Source organism: Mesocricetus auratus, unplaced genomic scaffold, assembly GCF_017639785.1.
Source record: "Mesocricetus auratus isolate SY011 unplaced genomic scaffold, BCM_Maur_2.0 Super-Scaffold_100020, whole genome shotgun sequence".
Classification (NCBI taxonomy): domain Eukaryota; kingdom Metazoa; phylum Chordata; class Mammalia; order Rodentia; family Cricetidae; genus Mesocricetus; species Mesocricetus auratus.
The window spans coordinates 38,946,738-38,957,563 of record NW_024429201.1 but is presented as its reverse complement, the minus strand read 5'-3'; positions in this window follow the sequence as shown (position 1 = coordinate 38,957,563).

The window sequence follows — 10,826 nt, the reverse complement described above, 5'->3', positions numbered from 1 at the left end:
TTATTAATGAATTCTCATAATTCTTTCTCCCAAGGGCTGTTCACCCTGTGGAAGTACATATAGTGAGAATCCTTCCCTACAGCATCCTCTAAATGCCCTGGCCTGTCAGTGTCTTTAGGTAAAACAAGCAGACGGATTTGATAGTGGCTAATGCTTGTCCTCCTGCTGTACTTTCTGCTAAATACAAGTGGAATATGAGCCCCAAATGACCAATTAAAACACGTCATGCATTTTTCCATTGACCATAAGACATTAGTTATCCTAAGTAAATACAGCTAAAAGATATTCTGTGATAGTCTGACCCTACCTTGTTGCAACCCTGTTCTTTTTAAAAACCAAAGCCCCCAAAAGCAGAATTCCATGACTTTCTGTAGTGCCATACAGCAAAAGAAATACATATGTATTCCAGTGTGGGAATGAGCATTGTTGGAGCCGAAGTAATTCATCCTAGGCTATTCTTTGCCACAGCGTCCAGCAAATTGCATGACCTGCTTGTTAGGCTTGACAACAGTGTTTTACTCAACAAAGGCCTCTGCAGTGCCGAGCAGCAATGGAATGTCAGAATGAGCACATTTCACACACAGATGTGCAGCCATAATAGCCTGTAAGAAGAAGCATGCGGCAGGCAGCGAATGGTGGGGGCCAGGGCCGGGGCTGGCATGCCATGGTGTGTGAGTGTGTAGGCTGGGGGCTGGCTGGAGGGGGAGGCCAACACTTAGCAGCAGGAACATGGCCCTGCTGACCACATTTAATCAGCCCTCTGTAAACAATTCAACATTTTCATTGTTCTCTAAAAACTAATAAAGAGAAACAAGCACTTTTCATTCATCTTGAAGTAATTTTCTGTCAGGTCGGAGTCCCCTGTGGCTTCCAGCTTGTGCAGTGCTAGCTGTGTGATACAACAACTATTGCAATTTATTTTACAAACTCTGGTCATTCACATGTCAGTTAGTGTTCACCGAGCGGCATCTGAGGCTGTGCAGTTAACGAGTTTTACAACATTTCTATCAAGAGAAACTGTTTAGCATAACTGACTCTTAAGGAGTTATTATACCTCTAAAAATCCATTTTAAGGGGCATTATTTAAATAAAATAGAAAAACGGTTCACTGCCTTTTAAAGGGGCTACAAAAAAAGTCCATCAGCTCTGCACAGTAATCCCCAGCTTAAAGCGCTCTCGAGAGCACTTCTGGGAATTGTCAGCATAATGAAATGTTTTGTGAAATGTCCAGATAGATTCCTCTCCTCAACAATTTTACTGCACCATATTTATTTTCTATCCAGTTTTTAAAGAAGTGAATTGCTTTTTGAGAGGATGACTCTATGTTGTGTAGATTAACTGAGCATGTTACTACCAAGGTGCTAGCAGAAGCGGTGGTTCTGTTTACGGTGCCATCTCTCTGCTGACTGTGCGTGGAGGCATGCGTAGAAAGCCAACCCCTTTCTTGGTGCTCTGGCTCCAAAGGGTTAAACCACAATGATGTGTGGGCTTTTATGTTTTCCTTATGGTATGTTCTCCTCAAACATTTGAACAATTTTGTCACAAATGGCATCTATGAGTATTTTCTTATATTAAAAAATGAACTCTTTTCTTATTCCTAATAATCAAATTCAGGAAAGCAATACACATGCACATGAAAAAATAATAATAATATAGATCCTTTAAGTCTAGCCCATGTCAATAGGATTTGCTGTTGGACATTTTATTTCATTGAAGAATAGATTCCTCACATTCACTCTGATGGCCAATGACTCCAAACCAATTAATGGCTGGAGTTTATGATGGCGGTAGTGCATAGCACGGAACTGAGTTCATTTGACACACTCTGTTAGTTAACAGGACAGAAGCTTCTATCTGTAACGTAGATAGCTTGATCTTTCTAGGATGAGCAAGTCAACAAGGAAAAAATGGGTTCTCCTCTAATAAGAGATATTCCATGTCTTTAGGAGCTATCTTTAGAACACCACACAATTTTATTTGACTACAAATGGCCCTTTAATTTGTTAGAGCCAATGTCTGTGCATGTGACCTTAATTTTCTGAAGGGCTTGGGTAGGTGTTCTTATGTCCATTAGCTGTATCTATCCATAATAAGTATAAGAAGTATGGCAACAGCCATGGAGAAACACAGTTTGGTATAACTCATACCTTTATCACCTCCCACAGACACTATTTCATTCTGGCACATTTATTTTCCGCATGATACTGTCATTCTGAGAAACTTTACTTTCTGAAGTTCAAATGTTGAAGAATGAATTTTTAAAATTCCCTAAGTGCCTTAGATTTGAGGCAAATTTAACTTATTCCAATAGAAACTCTTTTACCTTTTATTTCTAATATTTAGTGGCACACCAGACAATGTTCAGATATTGTGTTATGATCAATTCTGAAAATCTTCATCACCTCTTTACCAAAGGTCTTATCCCTTTTCTGTTTCTAATTTTACACAAAATTTAGTGAGCATACTATGTCATACTTTGTGCTATTTGGTTCTCTACTGATAACATGTTAGGTGTGGTTGAAAAACGGTTTTTTAATAATTTGAATTTGAGTCTGTTTTGTGCAGTATTTAGAACTTTCTTCTTTTTCCAATACACAAAATTACTTTGGCAGAGAGAATGTGTTAGTGCCCTATTGCTGCTGTAACAAATCACCTCAAATTTAGTGACTTCAGCAACACAGATTTCTGTCTTATAGGTCAGAAGTCAGAGGCCCACATGGTTGTTATAACGGTTGCATTCCTCTCGAAGTCCTCTAGGAAAGACTAGTCTCTTTAGGCCCCATCTTCTAGAGGCCAGCTGCCTTCCTTTGCTTGTGGTATTTTCCTACATGATCAAAATCAACAGCAGTGCATATTGATCTCAGGTAGCCATCTATCTCAGTCTTTCTTAGCCTTTCTTATTACATTAGTCAAGCTAGAAAATAGTCTTGATTTTAAGAACTTGTGTGATTAAACTGAGACAACAAGGAAAACCCATATTCCTCTCCCTAGTCCAAGGTCCATACCTTGAGTGATGTCTGCAAAGTTCATGCTCTCATGCAAGATATGTTCAGAGGATGTTTAGATCTGTGCGTCTTTGGAGAGCCAAGGGTGAGCTCACCACAAAGTCTTTGAGGGTGTTTCTGTACACTATTGTTGGAGAGGCCAACAGCACCTCTGTTCCCAGTGCTCTCTATGGTTTTAAAGTCATGCCTTGAGTGATATGGCCATTTTGTAACAAAACAGAATGAGGCTGTTTATCATCGAGCTCACAAACTTGACTAAGTTACATGTGTGGAATAAGACTCTGTTGTATCAACATGACTTCTGCCAGTGGACTTGGAACCCTGAAAAACCCACATCCTGTGAGCACATTGTTCACCAGCAACATGATCCATGTGGAGCTGAGCCCAGAGAAAGGGTGATCCTGTTCAATTCACTTTCAGTCATAATATTCAGCTTGTTCAAAGAGCATCTGTGTCAATCAGCCACTTCACCTCCAAGGCCCCTAGGCTTACTACAGCACAGGACAACCAGAAGTCACAACACAAGCTGACTCCTGAGCCTCCCTGTGTTAAAGCTTGAGATGTTTTTGGAGAGGTTGCTCTCAAAAATGGAATTTTGCTAAGACATGCTGGCACACCTCTGAAATAAAGAAGGGATGGTACTGGGTGAACAAAAGTAGGTTGCCACGAAAATGTGTATCAATTATGAAACAAGGCAGTGAGTGTTTGCCTACTGCCATGAGTGTCCTGGAGGCAGTCTGCACTGTGTATTTTTATTGGATTTGCCCCAGGCCACTTCCATTCTTTTCCTGAGAGGTGGCCAGGTAGTTTTCTTAAATCCTTCCCAATAGTTTCCATCAATGATCTCAAAACAGAACTGATAACATTTCAATGGTTACTCTCTAAAGAAGTTAAACATAACATCTAAATTTCCTTCCCAAAACCTAGGGTCCAGCAACAATAGGGACGCTGTTTTATTTGCATTTAATTTGTACCTTCACACTATTATCTCCCATGTTTTAGTTTCAGGAAATGTGGTCTCAGGCTATTAGAACCGCATTTCATGCTGCTGCTTCACTGTTATTTGATCTCTATGGCTGGAAGTGGCTTGCTGAAAAAAAAAAACACAGTGAGCATACTTTATTTTAATTATACCAGTGCAGTGTCTAAATAAAAGAAATGTACTTTATATTTAATGTAGAGCACAGATTAACAGTTTTATGGGGCATAAAATCTATCTATATCATTTTCTATTTACACATCAGTTGTATATCTTTCTCTCAGCAAAACAAATGCCTACGATGGTAGCGTGAGGGAGAGCTTGGGAGTTACAACCACAAGGCAGTAAATAACATCTTAATTGGTCTGGAATGCCGGAGTTTGATTTTTTCTGCTTGTCTTTTATTTATTGATCTCTATAGCTTATTTATCTATCCAGTGATTTGTATGAGTCTATCCTCTTTCCTCAATAAGCCAATCTGGGGTGGTTTTATATGGCAAATCACATCTGGGCAAATGGTCTAGCGGGAGAAATGCAGGGCTCCTGGAGAAAGCCATCTTTTAAAAGCTTTCGCAGTGGTGAAGGGAACTTCTCAGTTTCTATACCTTGTCTTTTGGAAAGAGACAAGGGACGAATGGCCCTACTAGGAAGGTGCCACCCATTATGTCCTAGAGCAGCTCCTTACTTTCCTCTGTTTGGCAGCAATGAGAAACAAGGAAGGATTTAGTGTACACAGGGAGATGACTTTTAAATGTTTTTGTACATGATTTAGCGTCTAGTGAGGGAAGCAGACGGGAATGGATTGTGTGTATCTAATACATCATATATAAATGTTGAATTTTCCTCTTTTGTATGCATTTCTACAGCTCCAATCCTAATATCTTTTTAAAGTAGCACTTTAGGATAAACTACACTTCAAATGACGCATTATGCTCCATAGTGCAGTTGAGAACCGGCAAATGTAACCATTCTCAGGGAAGCCGGCAGAAATAAACACACACACTTTTCTAGCATGTAGATCTCCACAGCTGAAGTCAACCCTGGAAAATTAGTGACTCTGTTTTAACTGCTGACTCAATGGCCCTCTAGTACTTTGCCAGATCAACACTTTAGATTCCCTCCAGTTGTCTTGATCTCACAGAATACTAGTGCTCTGGAATAGTTCCTTTGTTGATAGCTGAGGGAAAAACAAGTTTGCAGACAATGTCACTGTACTTCTGCTCTATAGTGGAAGCTTTGCAAAGTGACTCTGCAAACATATTCCAAAGAAGAGCTCTGACATCCTGTCATCACCCTGCTGCAGCCATAACTGCCTTAAAATGAGCTAATGAAAGTTCTGGGCAGGCCTTTTAGAGAGTATATTTGCATGTGATATAATTAGTGGTAGGCAGATCTCACTACATCCAGGGGGAATCTCCAGACAACTGCTTTGTCGACTATTAGTGCCTAATTTCTGAATGTCAAACCCCTGCACATCTTAATTTCTGGAGAATAAGCTCAATTGAACTTGTTCCCCAGTTATGCAAAAACTGCTCAGATAAAACCAAGTGGACACCAATGTAATGAATGTGGGTTATTAAATTGTTTCAATTGAAAGAACCCTATTCTTACAGCATCATAATGGGAACAATTTATCCCCACTGATCGGCCTGTCTCTCTCGCTCTCTCTCCCCCCTTTCCTGAGCTCTCTTTGATCTTGACGTGCATGGCTATGGTGTGTCCTATTGAAAAGCGAAACTGGGGCAATTTTAATGCTTTTGTGCCTTACCAGTGTTCTATCTTTTTCACTGTTTAAAAATAGCTGTTAATTATAAGTGCAGTTTAAATGTCTCAAGTGACCCAGAAATGCAGGTTGGAATGAGACAGATTGCATGTCTCCTGCAAAACAGATGCGCCGTCCAGAGCAACCTGCACTCAGGCTTCACAGGTTAGCCCCCTCTTGGGTTGGTTCAGTCAAGTGTTCAGGTGGTCTAGCGTGTGCTGTAAAATCCTAGCACTTGAATAGGGGACCAACAAGTAGAATTTTTTTTCATGCCACAGTGAAAAGCCTCTTGTCTGCCATTCATTACTATGAGCATGAACGTGGTGTTGGTTTTGTTAGGTAGTGGAACAAGAGGCCCTTCCCAGCTAGGATGACTGTATGGTTTTCTAGAGCTTTACTCTACTGTTCTCTGAGTCAGGCGGCTATGAGTTAAAAAGAACACTGCAGGATTGACAAGCCTATCTGCTGGGGGCAGATGAACTTCTTACTAGTTTTCCAAGATCTTTGACTTCTCACCAGTTGCAGAAACTTGTGTTTTCAGCTCTTTGACAATCCCAGACCCCAATGACATTGCCCATGAAATTTCATATAAGGCTTCAACAAGCAATAGCAATGCACCAGCAAATAAAGTTACACAAGACTTGTTTAATCTCGGATTCCCTGCCTTATACCAATACATTTGATACTTAATTATTTGTATTTACACACAGTAAGGTTGAAAGGAGGACATCTAGTGAGTTCAGGCTCATCAAGTGATTTTTAAACTGGAGATGAGAACAGAATTAATTGTTACTTTGATGACTTAAAATATTTATTTTTAACTTTGTATTGAATGCACTGTGTGTGTGTGCTGGCTAGTTATATGTGAACTTGACACAAGCTAGAGTCATAGAAGAGAAAATGTCTCCATGAGATCCAGCTGTAAGGTATGTTCTTAATTAGTGATTGCTGGGAGAAGGCCCAGTCCATGGTACATGGTGCCATCCCTGGACTGGTGGTCCTGAGTTCGATAAGAAGATGGGCTGAGTCAGTCATTGGGAGCAAGCCAGTAAGCAGCTCCCCTCCATGGCCTCTGTTTCAGCCCCTGTCTCCAGGTTCCTGCCTGACTTGAGTTACTGTTCTGACTTGCTTTGGTGATGAACAGTGATGTTAAAGTGTGAGCCGAATAAACCCTTTCCTACCCAACTTGCTTTTTGGTCATGGTGTTTCATTGTAGCAATAAAAATCCTAACTAAGACAATGTAGTTCTGCATGTACGTACCGTGTACTGGGAGCTGAACTCAAGTCCTCTATCAGAGATGAACTGTCTTTCTAGCCCTGTATGGCTTGATGATCTTACTTAAACTTTTATGATTGTTTTGGTCCATATTCCAAAATCTTCTGTATGTGAATAGTTTGAAACCAAAGGAGTCAAGACCCACCTTTTTCCTTCACTTGGATTCTGATTTCATTGCTCAGTCTCCATGTCAGCAGGGTGGAGATGTGTCTCTGGAAGGGGAGAAAAGTTTATAAGACTTAGCCTCTACATACTTCAAACTGGGCATGTCCATTGGAGATTTTAATTGTCATAGCCATTATACTAAACATTGAATGATCAAGGATTAGGGAGTAATTTTTCAATTTTTTTCTAGAAAACTTGTAGATATTTCAGTCAAGTCCTAGTACATGTGCGTATGTGGTTTTTTTTCTTAGAAAATTCTACTCTAATCCATAATTTAAGATGAATCATTGTAGTCTGTCCTATAACAGTTATTTTACTTCTGAACTTGTCAGAGGCAGTTTACAGTAGCTGTTTATGATATCATTCCATCAGTGATTCCCTTTTACAACAGGAAAAGGCACAGAATCTGATACTTTTAAGGGAATTTTTTGTGGGGATGAACTATGTCCCTGTATGAATGAGTAGCATGACATGAGTATGACACCAATGCCTAATACTCTTGGAAGTGAAAAGGACTCCCCTGTATCAGACACAGGGCAATGGCAAGACCTTTCCCTGGTCCAAGTACTGATATGGGCAGTGTTTACAGAAACTATAAAGTACACTGTCTCCTCCCAGATGATTGCAACCTGATACTGCTCCCTGTGGCTATCTCCTGAGATTAGCAAATCTGCCCAGCAGTTCAGCTGTGTGTAATAAAACTGATTTCATGTATATGTCATAAACTTGCCTCCTCCTTCAGCTGCATATGAAGCACACCGAATTCCAAGGCTGCTGGTGTCTCCACCTGTGCACGGCTTACTCACTTCCAGCTTTCCTGTGTGTGTCTCCTTTCTTCATTCCACTGCTGTAGGGAGAGATCTTCAAACCCACAGCGCTGGCCACACCCATTTGGGCGTGGTCACAAGTATGTAGAACATACAGGGGATAAAAGAGCTAGGGGGAGGAGACTCACTCTTTTCGGTTCCGGTTGCATCCTGGAAAGCAGCATTCGGACCTTTGGTTCTCGGTTTTCTTGGCTTCTCAGGTAAGTGATTTCTCCCTTAAAATTTCTTAGGACATTCCTATTTTATGTAGCATAACATTTTAGTAATACACTGCCCTAGTCACATCAACCCTAAAGTTGCAAGTTGCAGCAAACTCTACAATAGAAATTACAGAAAATATAATGAAAACATATTTAAATCCTGATGTTATGGATTGAATAGAAATGCTCTCTCTGGGTGGTGGTAGTGCATACCTTTAATCTCAGTACTCGGAGAGGAGGCTAGGAGTCCAGGGAAGCAGCTGTTCCTCCAGCAGCATCAGGTAAACAGGCTGGCTTCTCGGCCTGTGTCCCAGTGCCTGCAGATCGCCTGAGAACTGCACAGAGCTCCCAATCCCGGCGGGAGCCAAGCACCCCAGACTCCAGATCTTCTCTCCCACCAACGAGACCAGGAAACTAGAGGAGGCTGGGAGTCCAGGGAAGCAGCTGTTCCTCCAGCAGCATCAGGTAAACAGGCCGGCTTCCCGGCCTGTGTTCCAGTGCCTGCAGATCGCCTGGGAACTGCACAGAGCTCCCAATCCCGGCGGGAGCCAAGCACCCCAGACTCCAGATCTTCTCTCCCACCAACGAGACCAGGAAATCAGAGGAGGCTGGGAGTCCAGGGAAGCAGCTGTTCCTCCAGCAGCATCAGGTAAACAGGCTTCCCGGCCTGTGTTCCAGTGCCTGCGGATCGCCTGGGAACTGCACAGAGCTCCCAATCCCGGCGGGAGCCAAGCACCCCAGACTCCAGATCTTCACTCCCACCAACGAGACCAGGAAACCAGAGGAGGCAGGGAGACCAGGGGAGTAGCTGTTCCGGATCAGGTACAACAGGACCCAGCATAGGGTCCAGGGAACCAGGTAGGAGGCTAAGCACCCCAGATTCCTGTTCTTCTTCTCCACCCACGGGACCAGCATTTGGACAAGGAATAGAAGAACCACCAGATTATTGGACTTGCTAGCACCCACCATAAGGGAACTCTGGTCCCCAGACCAGTAAGGGGCTCTTTCTGCACCCACTAGAAGAAGAGATGGGAAAGAGACAATACAAAAACACAGTCAGCAACAGAAAAACAAATATGACACTGCCAGATTCTAGAGACTCCACACCAGCAAGACCCCAACATTCCAATGCGAACGAAGCAGAAGAGAACGACCTTAAAAGCACTTTCATGAAAATGATAGAGGCCCTAAAAGAGGATATAGGAAAATCCCTCAAAGAAATGGAAGAAAAAACAAACCAAAAAATGCAAGAAATGGAAGAAAAAAACAAACCAAAAAAGGCAGGAAATGGAAGAAGAAATGAAGCAAAAAATCCAAGAAATGGAAGAAAAAACAAAGCAAAAAATGAAAAAAATGGAAGAAGAAACAAACCAAAAAAGGCAGGAAATGGAAGAAGAAACAAAGCACAAAATGCGAGAAATGGAACAAAAAGCAAACCAAAAAATGCAAGAAATGGAAGAAAGAACAAACCAAAAAATTCATAAAAGGCAACAAACGGACGAAAAGATAAACAGAAAATTGCAAGAAGCAATGAAAACACTGCAAGGGTTGAAAACTGAAATAGAGACATTAAAAAAAACACAACTTGAAGAAAGGCAGAAAATAGAAAAGCTGGACAAACAGTCAGGCACTACCAATACAAGCATTACCAACAGAATAGAAGAGATGGAAGAGAGAATCTCAAGTGTTGAAGATACACTAGGAGAAATGGATTCATCAACCAAAGAAAACCTTAAATCCAACAAATCCTTAACACAAAACATCCAGGAAATATGGGACACCATGAAAAGACCAAACCTAAGAATAATAGGTATAGAAGAAGGAGAAGAAATCCACCTCAAAGGGGCAGAAGGCATATTCAACAAAATCATGGAAGAAAACTTTCCCAACCTTAAGAAAGACATGCCAATGAAGGTACAAGAAGCCTACAGAACACCAAATAGTGTGGACCACAAAAAAAAAATCCCCTCGCCACATAATAATCAAGACCCCAAACATACAGATTAAAGAAAGAATATTAAGAGCAGGTAAGGAAAAAGGTCAAGTAACATATAAAGGCAGACCTATCAGAATTACACCTGATTTCTCCATGGAAACTCTGAAAGCCAGAAGGTCCTGGATAGATATTCTACCTACACTAAGAGACCATGGATGCCAGCCCAGACTACTATACCCGGCAAAGCTCTCAATCACTATAGACGGAGAAAACAAGATATTCCATGACAAAACTAGATTCAAGCAATATGTGTCCACTAACCCAGCCCTACAGAAAATTTTGGAAGGAAAACTCCAACCCAAGGAAGCTAACTACAACCAGAAAAACATAAGCATTAGAGAATCCCTCTCTACCAACAGCCAAAAGAACAAAGGGGTGAAATTCCACACATAATTCCACCACCAACAACCATCGCAAATCGAACAAGGATGAGCAATCAATGGTCATTAATATCCCTCAATATTAATGGCCTTAATTCACCCATAAAAAGGCACAGACTAGCAGAATGGATTCGAAGACAGAACCCTTCCTTCTGCTGCATACAAGAAACACACCTCACCCACAAAGACAGACATTACCTGAGAGTTAAAGGTTGGGAAAAAATTTTTCAATCAAA